Source organism: Thamnophis sirtalis, unplaced genomic scaffold, assembly GCF_051295495.1.
Source record: "Thamnophis sirtalis isolate CommonGarterSnake01/CBP01778 unplaced genomic scaffold, rThaSir2_p1.2 scaffold_2, whole genome shotgun sequence".
In the NCBI taxonomy this organism is placed as follows: Eukaryota; Metazoa; Chordata; class Lepidosauria; order Squamata; family Natricidae; genus Thamnophis; species Thamnophis sirtalis.
Window position 1 is genome coordinate 72727922 of NW_028261382.1, and position 12926 is coordinate 72740847.

Consider the following 12926-nt stretch of genomic DNA (forward strand, 5'->3'; position numbering starts at 1 on the left):
TTAGGGTGGCTATAGCTGTTCTGCTGAGGTTCTTGTCAAGTGTCCCCGCATGGCATTGATATGTTTCCAAGTAGTTGGATTGGGTTATCCAGACCTCCAGGCAACTGGCTTTAGCACTATTGTTGCGTGTTACACCTATGTACCAGTACTTACTCAGATCTTGTGCATTCATGCTTGGCAGATTTTCATTCTCTGACCACCATTGTAGAAACCACTGATTCCCTGCATCCCCAATAAGTTGACATGTTATCTCCAGTATTATGGGAATCTGGTCATAAGTTATGTCATATTCCATTTTCAGACTGAAATCAAGGGGTGCCCGCTTCACCTGAGCCCTTGTCCTTTCTGGAAAGGGGTCTGGGAAGGGTCTCTGAATGGGCTTTTTGCGATGGCACATAATGGTTGAATTGTATCGTTTGTTTGGTGCCCAAGTTGTGACATTGGGGTTCACTCGGCACTGCCAATAGTTCCCTGTCTCCTCTGAACAGGGGGATAGCCCCTCCTCCGGGTGGCAATTTAATAACCAGTGTTCATTATACACAAAATGCAGTCCCTGTTCACCCTGATAAAAGCAGTCTTTGCAAAAGGGGAAAGGCCCTAAACCCATTTCCTCTAGCATTGGCTCAGAAGTTACCAGTGGAGGGGAGTCATTTGTAGAGGTGAGGGGCCTAGCTTCTGGTTGTTGGGGAGTACCCTCATTCCCCCCTTTAGGAAAGGATGGAGCAGGAGAGGGGGTTGGCTCCTCGTAATCATTCGGAACCTCCCACACCACCAGTGGGGCCTCACCCTTCGCTCTGGCCAGGATTGCCTGATAGAGATAAAGAGAGTCAATGAGAAAAGAAATCAATAGGAGAAAAACCACGATCAGAACTGCTGGCATCAGGCCTCTCCTAATGCACGCAGCTTGGCATAGGTGCTAGTCAGTCTCTATGGTTGTGCCTGGGCGTTGGACGGGGGCGCTGCTTCTTCACCACCTGTTCATAGTAGAAGTTCATTTGGAATGTTACAGAAAAGCACATAGGAAAAATACAAAAAAGAGAAGTTCCTATAATGTCTTAAGCTGTCAGCAGTTTTACCTCTGTTCTATCTCTCACCCACGCCTGGCTTCCTGTGCCCCTCCTTTACAGGGTCTTGCCACACTGTTCAGCCCTATTTTTAATACTTATGAGGAAGTTGGAGAGAAAGTTCACTCCAGCTAAAAGTCAACTTTGGAACTCCAGGGCACTAGAATGAAAAGCCAAGCTAATATGAATTTATAAGATCCATTCTATTAAGACCACCTAACCTGGCCAGCCACTGGTGGGTTTACCTGTGCACCCCCTCCTGCATCAGTGCTTGTTGAAAAGCTCATAAAGAGCAAGAGAGAGCAAACCAATGTATCATACAACACTGTATTGATTGGAACATCTTGAATAAAAAGGAGCAATGTTCACATCTTTTGTTTTAAAGTCATATATAAGATTATATATAAGATTTCTTGCTGGCCTCAGAGAGAAGTACTGTTTCTTGTCCTTTCTCCACACCAAGAGTTTCCTGGGTCTTCGCCAAAGCCAGCATGGTAAGTAAAATGGTTTGTCCTTCCCTTGTAACCAGAGCTCAATTAGCCTGGGACGTGAGAAGGGCCGGAGGAATGAAGGGGGGGGGGGGCTTGGGGACAGTCACTCTACAAGGTTGTAAATGTGAGGAACAAAATCAGAGCTTCATTCTGTACATTGTTTAGATAAAAGAAAGATTGAATTAGCAGAAAGAAATGACAATCGAATGAAATTCTTTAGAACTTCAGAAGAGACAAAGGAGAAAAAAACATACAATCAAAACAAATTAATTACATTTTGTGATACGTGGGGTGAATAAAACATCCAAGCTTCCCTGGGGTACTATGTGGGCAAGAATTCTTATATTTTGTGTACTCTTCAGCTATTTAGTAGGCTTAACAGTAAAACACAAATGCAGAAACATATGTTTTTTTTATGGGGGACATATCATCTCAGGATTACAGAGTCAGGATTGTCCCTTCCCTTCCCACCAAAGCATCACGAGTGGGAGAAAGCATGAAAAAGTGGCAGATACCACCAAGGTGAGGGTAAGGCACATCTCTGCCCATCTATGGTGGGCTCAATCCCAACGACACCAATGGAGAGATTCAAGTATTCTGGAGGAAAAAATTCTAGGTTGACCCTGATGAGTAACAGAGTTCAAATGCAGACTTGCACAAGATTGTAAACTTAACCTAGAAGGCCTTTTCCAAAGTTCATGAACAACATCATATTATGAAAGAGGATATAAGCACATTTAACAGAGAGATCTCCTAAAGGAGATCCATTGGGAAAATACGCAGCTCCCCTTGATCAGAGCCAGACAGCAAGTGGATTAATGCAGGACAGAAAGTCCCAAGATTGTAACTCACAATGAGCCTGCAGGGAAAGCCATATCAAGAGAGGACATTCCTGAGGCTCTGAAATGCCCCATTGTGGCTTGGGAGTTCCTGGGAAAGAGTGAAATCCCACTTCCGAGAGGACAGCACATCATCTGGTGGCCTACAATCCTGAGTACTCAATATGAGTAGGGGGCATCTTTGGGGAAGCTGGGGTGGAGGCTGCCCATCTGCCATTTCCATTTCTCAAATCCTGTGGCTGATTTTCAGTCTCTCCCTCATTTGGTCTTTTTTCTAGCAGGGTGGATCTGAAGCTGATGAAATGCTTTCCCTTCATCCCATCTGCAAAACAAACACCAAAATATTTGTAAAGCAAATATTCGGGTCTCCTGGATTGTGTGCAGCTGGCACAAATTGGGGGGGGGGGAGATGTTCCAGGTTGTGCAACAGAGATCAAACTGCACACTTGCACAAGATTGTAAACTTACCCCGGGGGACTTTTCCTTCTGGTCATGGACAACCTCACATTATCAAACAGGACCTTTGTGAAACTTTGAACAGTCACTTGCTCCAACAATTACTAAGTTCTCTGATGACTTACTTTTTCTTGTTTTCCTTACTTTCCAGAAAGTTTTCTTCATTCTGATCTTCTTCTCTCTCATGCTGGCTACATGTAAAAGGAGAATGTACTGGGAATCTTTTTCTCCCTAAGATTAAAGATGGTAACCCAACTCCTTATTCACCTGAACAAATTGCAAAGGTCTAATCATGCCAGGAGAAATGTGGATTAAATGTTGACCACCAAAAACTGTTTGTTTCATAACTGTTCAAAATTTGCAATGGCAATGAAAAATAGTGACATAGGATCATTTTTCACACCTATTTTGACCATTGGTCAAAACACCCCATCAAAATTTGGCAGCATCTTTATCGCCGTTGCATTGTTCCAGGGTCATGTGATCCCATTTTGTGATTTTCTGACAATGAGGGCTGAAGATTATTGAAAACCTGAAATATATATGTGTGTGTGTTTGTGTGTGTGTGTGTGTGTGTGTGTATACATATACATACACACACACATTTATTTATTTATTTATTTATTTATTTGTTTGTTTGTTTATTTATTTATTTATTTAAAGTCACAACCCCTGGTATGCCCAAAATGGAAGGAAGTTCACTGCTTCCATTCTCTGTCCATCGGCTCATCAGAAGAGACCATCCAGACAGAAAGCCAATATTTTTACTGTTGCCTTTGTTACATTTGTGTTGTATTTGTGCTGATAAATAAATAAAGGGAGACTAGTATAGATCTATTTCAAGCTATTTAGCTCTCATCAGCTAGCCAAATCCCTTACTGGGATTTGAACCTGGGCTGTATTACATATTAGGCAGATGTGTTAACCACTAAGCCACAGGCTCTCCTCCGTTATCAGCTGAGCCTTTAAATACTTTAAATATATACCTTTATATATTTACCATGAAATACCGTAAAATATATACCATGACTTTAAATATATACCTTTCTCCCTGGCTCAGCTGATATTCTGTCCCCCCTTCACGGCTCTTAACAAACGCAGACGATTAAACTTCAAAGGAACTTTTGTTTATTAGTTCACAGTTCAAACTGGCTTCGAGCCCAAGAATAACAGAAATACAGTCTTTGACCAGATAACGTAATGAAAACAAATCTTTCTTATGGCAACTCAATTTGAACAAAACGAAAGCAAAACATTTCTTCCCAAAGTCTCTATGAATCAGGGTACAGACATACAGAGCACTTATCCAAGTGAATCTTACATAAACCACGACTTAGATATATCTGTGTGTGTGTGTGTGTATGTGTGTGTGTGTATATATATAGATAGATATATAGATAGATATATAGATAGATATATAGATATATAGATATATAGATATATAGATATATAGATATATAGATATATAGATATATAGATATATAGATATATAGATATATAGATATATAGATATATAGATATATAGATATATAGATATATAGATATATAGATATATAGATATATAGATATATAGATATATAGATATATAGATATATAGATATATAGATATATAGATATATAGATATATAGATATATAGATATATAGATATATTCCCATGTATGATTGAGAATGTCATGGGAACTTTTTGGCCAGGTCCCACTCGCCATCTTCAGGCTGGTTTTTCGGATTCCTGCTTGTGCAAGTAAGGCGTGGTTGGAGCTGTCGTCTTTCTATAAATCTTGGTGGGGGTGCGTGGAATGCTGGCTTTGTTGCTGTAAGTGGGTCAATTGGCTGTGTAGTTGCATTCTGATTGGTAGATGGACTTGATGTTTGTAGAATGGTGGGAACCGAGACACAGAACAGGACAACGGCATCGCCCTCCTCCCTTACATCAAAGGCACCACAGATAAAATCAGCAAATTTCTCCACAAGCACAATATCAAGACAGCCTTCAGCACTGACCAAAAAATAGCCAACACCTTAAGAAACCCCAAAGACAAGATCCAGCTAGAAAATCAAGGAGTCTACGAAATACCATGCAAAATATGCCCTGCCACATACATTGGACAAACAAATTGTAGAATAAATGCACACATCACAGAACACAAGAACGCAGTAAGAAAAAAAGAAAAAACATCCTCTCTTTTCCAGCACCTTAAAACAACAGGACATGAAATTGATTTTGAAGGAATTGAATTAATCTCCAAAACAGAACACTTCAAAAAGAAAATAATTATGGAAGCCATCGAAATAAAGAAACACCCCCACAACATGAATAAACATGACGATACCTCCCACCTACCAGATATCTGGAAACCAGCCCTAGTCAACAAACGAACCCCACCCACCACCCAGGTCATTACAACGCACGGACACATAGAACAACGGACACACAACCAGCACCTCAGCCACACACGATGATACGAAACAGCCCACCAATCTAAAAACATCAACTCCATCTACCAATCAGGATGCAACTACACAGCCAATCAACCCACTTACAGCAACAAAGTCAGCACTTCACACAAACCAAGATTTATAGAAAGACAACAGCTCTGACCACGCCTTACTTGCACAAGCACAAAGCTGAAAACACCGGCCTGAAGCCTTCAATGTACAATGAATTATTTGAGATGCTAAAAAATGTGCATGGAACTTTAAAATGCAATGAAAAGTAAGAAATCTAGCTGGAACACATAGAACATGAAATAGAAGAGAAGGGAGTGAAAGAGAGCATAAATGAAGAACAAGAAAATAATATTGAAGAAAAAGGAACTGATAGTAAAAAGCAGTTAGCTGGTTTTTCACTTGGATTTACAGTGGCACAAAAGGAGTAGGCAGAGGGGAACATCCCTCCAAAAAGAATCAATCAAACAGTAAAGAGGGAAATAGTGGGAAGAGACTAGGAGAAGTCCTGGGGAGAACAACTGAAATAATAAATTTAAAACTGAGGAAAAGGATTCAGAAGAAAAGGTCCAATACATAGAAAAAAGAAAAAAGATAGAAGAAAAAGAAGGTAATGGGATAAAAGGAGAAAATTAAAACGAAGTGGAAACTTTGAGAGACCAAGAGAAAATGGTTAAAAATGGGAAGGTTAGTAGAAAGGAGGAAGGAAAATAATGTATATATTAGTAGATTTAAGGGAACTATGTTATATTATCCATTGTGGATAACTAATTAAGTTAAATGCTTTTTATGTAAATTAATGATTTTGATGATGTATGTTGCTTACAGTAAAACAGACCAACAGATGAAATATGAAATGATGGGAGTTGATGTTATTGTAAGAGATTAGAAATTATTGTAAGAGATTAGAAATTACCATATTTTTCGGAGTATAAAATGAACCGGCATATAAGACGCACCAAGATTTTGAAGAGGCAAATTTTAAAAAAAGTTTTTGCACTCTGCAGACCTCCCCAAAACAACCCGTTTTTCACAAAAATGGGTCCATTTCTGTCAAAAGAAGGACATGCATAGCCTTTAGGAGGCTTATAGAGTGCTCCTGGGGATTGCATGGGGGGGGGGGCAAAATCGAGCAAAAGAAGGTCCATTTTTTTTTGCTAATTTCTGCCCTCCCCGAGCTCCCAGGAGCACTCTGGAAGCCTCCTAAAGGCTCTGCATGGCCATTTTGGTGAAGGGGGTGGGGTTTCGGGAGGCCAACATTTTTGTATTCAGTGTATAAGATGCACTCAGATATTCAGCCTCTTTTTTGAGGGAAAAAGATGCATCTTATACTCCCAAAAATAGGGTAAGGGTGATTAGTGATGCTGTTTATGTATTAAGAAGAAAATAAGCTTAAGATAACAAAATATGGAAAGAGAATAATATGGCTGAAATTGGAATCAGCGATAGGATGTAAAGTGGATTATATATATATGAGAGGATGTTCAAGAAAAGATCCAGACAACACTTTGTTCATAAAATATGTATGTTGGGAGGGGCAGGGGAGGGGGAGAATTGCAATAAAAATTGATTTAAAAAAAAGAACATTTAACAGAAAGATCTCCTACAGGAGATCCATTGGGAAAATACGCAGCTCCCCTTGAGCAGAGCCAGAGAGCAAGTGGATCAATGGAGGACATCAATCCCCAAGATTCTGACCCACAAAGAACCGGCAAGGAAAGCCAAATCAAGAGAGGACAATCCTGAGGTTCAGAAACACTCCATTCTGTCTTAGGAGTCCCTAGGAAAGAATGAGAGTAAATCCCACTTCCAAGAGGACAGATGGATCACCTTGTGGTCTACAATCCTGAGTAATCAATATGGGTATGGGGCATCTTGGGGGAAGACGGGGTGGAGGCTGTCCATCTGGCCATTTCAATTTCTCACATCCTGTGGCCAATTTTTGGTCTCTCCATCATTTGGTCGTTTGTTTTAGCAAGGTGGATCTGAAGCTGATGAAATGTTTTCCCTTCATCCCATCTGCAAAACAAACACAAATTAGTCATAGAGCAACTGGCAATGGCTACTCTGACAAAACTTACTCAGCGTTTTTTTTTTAATTGCACAAGGGGCGGTCTTGGTTCTTGTATAAATTGGAGGAGCAGATTCCTTTCTGGCCTCAGAGACAAGTGCTGCTCCTTGTCCTTCCTCCCTACCAAGAGATTTCCTGGGTCTTCTCCAGGATGGTTTGTCTTTCACTTGCAACCAGAGTCCAATTTAATAATCAGAGGGTCATTCTGTATGTTGTTTAGATCAGGGGTGGGTTTCAAAAATTGTTCGAACCTACTCTGTGGGCGTGGCCTCCTTTTTGGGAGTGGCTTGCTGCCCATGTGACAGGATGGGAGTGGTCTGCCACCCATGTGACCTGGTGGGAGTGGCCAAGACGATGTTATTACTAGATATTACTAATTACTAGGTATTATTAATATTACTAGATCATTATTAATGCGTAGATTACTGCGGGACATTACACACCCACCCACACCCACCCACAGACACAAACTATGGCAGTGCTAGGAAAACACCAAAAAAATAAGAATCCCTCCCCCTAACCAAACTAAGACTGCCAATGAAACCAGTTTTTTTTCCTAAGCCTAAGGACAGAAAAGACAAAGTCACTGGAATAAAAACCATCAAGACAATGTGGAAAATTATAAAGGACAGGCGCTCACAGAACCATGAACTACCTCAGAATTACCTAAACAAGGAGGGTGAAACACACTGCCTTGCAACAAACCTGGCCTGCCCATAGAAAAGCAGCCACTTTGAGACACATAAACCTGGTCTGAACACTTAAAAGCAACATATTGCATCACAAATAAAACATTTGCAAAAAGGAATAACGTTTCTTGTAATAAACATTCTATAAACAATAAATAAATAAAAATCCCCTAAAATAATTAAAAACTACCATGTTCAGAGAACACCAAAGGACCCCACAGTCCTCTCCCTCCTTATCTTTTTCTTTTTTGTCCTAACTTTCACCTCCTTCCCCCCCAACCACACTCCCTTCTAGCACTGATGATATTACCAAACTAGGAGTGCTGGAGAGGAGCTCTCACAGGGCAAAGAGCTTCCCGCTACAGGCACAATCTTTCTGCTGCCATAAATGACTGCAAGCAGCAGCTTCAGGCACCTTCTCGCAGCTGACAGTTGCATTTGGGAGCGGAGGTGGCGGCAGCAGAAGTGGGCACAGACGGGATGTCCCCGTTTGCTGAGTAGAACGAGGCGGTGGGGATGTGTTGTTTCAGGGCGCCTCAAGTGCCGGCTCCTCTGAATGCAGCCCATTCCCCCTCCCAAGAAGACCGTTTTCTTTTTAAAAATGCCTCTGCAGACGATCTTGAAAACCTGCGAGGTTGCTTTGGGAGGAGGAAGACAGGCAGCATTCCCCCACCCCATCCCTGGTTGCCTGCAACCTCGGAAGCTTCCGCAACTTGCACAGTAAAGGCAATTAAGAACTTCTCTCGCTCGTGAGATTTTCTTTACTGTGCAAAGGCTTGCTTTAAGGCTGCAGGCTCCCAGGGAGGGGGGCAGGGGAAAATGCTAGCCATCTGTCCCCTTCCAAAGCAACTTTGCAGGTTTTCAAGATCATCCAGAGAGGCGTTTTTTAAAAAGAAAATATGAAAAGCTACAAGATTTGGAGAGATGGGCAGCTGGTCTTTTTTTTGCAGGGGGAATACCCAGAACCAGGAGTGCAACCCGCCGGCTCCTCTGAGTGCAGCCCATTCCCCCTCCCAAGAAGACAATTTTCTTTTTAAAAACGCCTCTGCAGATGATCTTGAAAACCTGCGAGGTTGCTTTGGGAGGGGGAAGACAGACAGCATTCCCCCACCCCATCCCTGGTTGCCTGCAGCCTCGGAAGCTTCCGCAACTTGCACAGTAAAGCAATTAAGAACTTCTCTCGCTCGTGAGATTTTCTTTACTGTGCAAAGGCTTGCTTTAAGGCTGCAGGCTCCCAGGGAGGGGGGCAGGGGAAAATGCTATCCATCTGTCCCCTTCCAAAGCAACTTTGCAGGTTTTCAAGATCATCCGGAGAGGCGTTTTTTAAAAAGATAAACCCTACAGGGACCCAGCGACAGGGGCCAACAGTGTTATCGGCGTTCCGGAAGTTAATTACTTCCGGGTCCACCGACAATCCGGTTCGTGTGAATCGGTGCGAACCGGGAGGAACCCACCCCTGGTTTAGATAAAAGAAAATAGAAAGACAGAAATAAATCAAATGCCATCAGGTGTTCCTTTAGAACTCCAAAAGAGAGAGAGGACAAAGACAACCGTTTGCAAAACCAATTAGTTGCATTTTAGGGTGAGTGGGGTGAGTTTAGAATGAACTGATGTATCAGAGTAAGGCATATTTCCCTTCACTGTGTGGGGTCAATCCCAACAATTTTGTTCTGGAGGGGAGAAGGTTGGAAAGACATTCCGCAGTGAGGACTACAAGGGAGGCGGGCAAACAAACGGTTAGATGAAGAAAGGCAGCCAAAAAAGCCAATGCAATCCTAGACTGTGTTAACAGAGGGATACAATCAAGATCAAGGAAGGCACTAATGCCACTCTATAAAGCCTTAGTAAAACCACACCTAGAATCCTGCATCCAGTTTTAGTAATCACGTTGTAAAAAATGATGTTGAGACTGTAGAAAGACTGCAAAGAAGAGCAACCAGGATGATTAGGGGACTGGAGGCTAAAGCATAGGAAGAACGGTTGCAGGAACTGGGCATGGACACCCCTCGGTGAAGACTGCTAGAGAGACGGACAAAGAACCAAGATATTCAGGTATCCTGGATTGTGTGCAACTGACACAAAGAGGGGAGGGACATATTCCAGGTTGACCCTCTTGTGCAACAGAGACCGAACTGCACACTTGCACAAGATTGTAAACTTAACCTAGAGGCTTGTTCCAAAGTTCACGAACTTCATCATATTATTGGAGGGGGAATTAGAAAGACTTTGAAGAGCCAGTTTCTGAAACAATGAGTAAGATCTCTTATGGCTTATTCTTTCTTTTTTCTTTCCCTTTCTCAGAAAGTCTTCTTCAGTCTGATCCTCTTCTCTCTCGTGCTGGCTGCATATCATGCATGCTATATAGTTCCCTTTGAATATATGGCTAAAAAAGGTAATCGAACTCTTTATACATTTGAGCAAATCATTCCTGTAGTGCTTGCCAAGGTTTAGTAAAAATGTTGTGGGCTTAAAAACTATAGGGAAATTATATACAGCACTGGCAGATTAAAAAAAAGAGGGATAGCAACCTATATAAAGGAAACAAATAAACTCCAAAGCAGTCCACTCTGATGAAGAAGAATTAGAGCCAGCAAAAAAAACGATATTATTAATAGTCAGATATGCACCAAATCAGAGACAAGAGGAATTCTATGGGAAGTTACATAACAAAATAAACAAATTCAAATATAAAAATATTTGCTTAATTGGGGATTATAATGGAACAGTGGATAAAAAAAATGGACTATGAGAGCAAAAATAATTAAAAAAAGTTACCCAAATCCTTTTTTGAGATGGCAATGGAATATAAACTACAAGATATTTGGAGAGAAAGGCAAAAACACGAAAGCAATATACCTTTTATTCGAACCCCCACCAGTCCCTCTCAAGAATTGACATGGCTTGCATTCCATCTGATCTACGTAATCAATTAGACGAAATTGAAATAGAAGCAAATGATTGGTCAGATCATAATCCAATAAAATTAAGATGGAAAGGTCAAAGAAGAAGAAAAAGATGGATGATGAATTCAAATATTGCAAATGAAATAGAATCCACTCAAATGCTGGAATTAAAACTATTTTTTAGAATAAATAAAAAAGAAGACACCTCAATTCAAAATCTCTGGGACACTCTGAAAGCATACACAAGAGGCCTCACGATTGCCTACATGGCGAGGAAAACTAGAAAACAAAAAGAGCAACAAGAATGTATGCAAAAAGAACTTTTGGAAGCCGAAGCTGAAGTACAGAAAGACACAAAGAATAAAATTAAAAAAGAAAAAAAGAGAGATGATAAAACATAAGATCAACTTAATAACTCAAAAGGAATTAGCACAGAAAATTAAAGCGGCCAGACAAAATTACTTTGAAAAAGCCAACAAACCTGGACAATGGCTGGCATACAGATTGAGGAATGAAAGAGAAAGAAGGATGATGTACCAATTAAAAGATGATGAAGGAAGAATTCAAAAGAAAGCGGAAGAAAAGAAGCATATTATTCATAAATATTTCGCAAATTATATGTGCAAGATAGTATGGAGGAAATCAAAATAAAACATTATTGAAACACAGAAAAGATAACACCAATCTCAAAAGAACAAAGGGAGGCGATGCCCATAACATCAGCCGAAATGGAGTTAGTCTTGAAAAACCAGAAAAATAATAAAACCCCAGGACCAGACGGAATACCGGTGGAGCTATACAAATATAATAAAATAATATTGGAAGAACTAGAAGTGGAAATGTTTAACAAAGATTTAGGAAAAGCCAAGATGCCTGAATCATGGATGGAAGCAATAATATCGCTAATCCCAAAAGAAGAAACCAATCTACAAGAAATCTAAAATCACAGACCAATTTCAGTACTAAATTCCAATTATACAATATTTGCAGCAATTATGGCAGGAAGAATTAAATAGGTTTTAAATGAACAAATACACCTGGATCAAAATGGATTTTTACCTCACAGACACATTAAAAATAATACGAGTCATCCAAGGCATAATAGAATATTTGGAGGTGCATCGAAATGGTACTGGTTTTCCTTAACACACAAGAAGCATTCGACAACGTAATTTGGAAATTTATAATAACACTGTTAGACAGGATGAAATTCAGAGGAAAAATTACAAAAATGATAGAAACGCTTTATAACAGTCAGAGAGCCAAAGTTCTGATGAACGGAAAACTAACAGAGAAGATCAAAATAAAAAAGGGAGTCAGACAGCGATGCCCCCTCTCTCCTTTGCTGTTTATATTAACCCTGGAAATTTTATTAAATGAAACTAGAAAGGACCAGGGAATAAAAGATTTGAGACTCAAAAACAAATAATATAAGGCCCAATCTTATGCCGATGACTTAGTATTTGTTCTAGAAGATCCATTAGAATCCAGTCTGAAATTAATTTAAAAATTAGAAGAATATGGTGAAGTGGCAGGATAAAAAAATCAATAAAGGCAAAACAAAAATGATAACCAAGAATATGACAAAAAAACAAGAAGCGGAACTGGAATTAGCAACTAGAATGCAAATCACTAATAAAGTGAAATACTTGGGGATCTGGGTGTCTGCAAAATGTTCTACAATTAAGGACGATACTTATAATAAACTAGTGACACAAATAAAGAAAGATTTAGAAAGCTGGAAAAATATTCAGCTATCACTAATGGGACGTATAGCCACAATCAAAATGAATATTCTCCCAAGAATCTTATTCTTGTTGCAAGCCGCACCTATTAACCCGGGTAAAACTTTCTTTCAAGAATTAAACAAAATAACTGCTAGGTTCATTTGGCAAGGACGAAAAGCGAAGATTAAACTAAAGTCAATGGAAGATAGAAAGCAGAAGGGAGGTTTAGCATTACCAAAT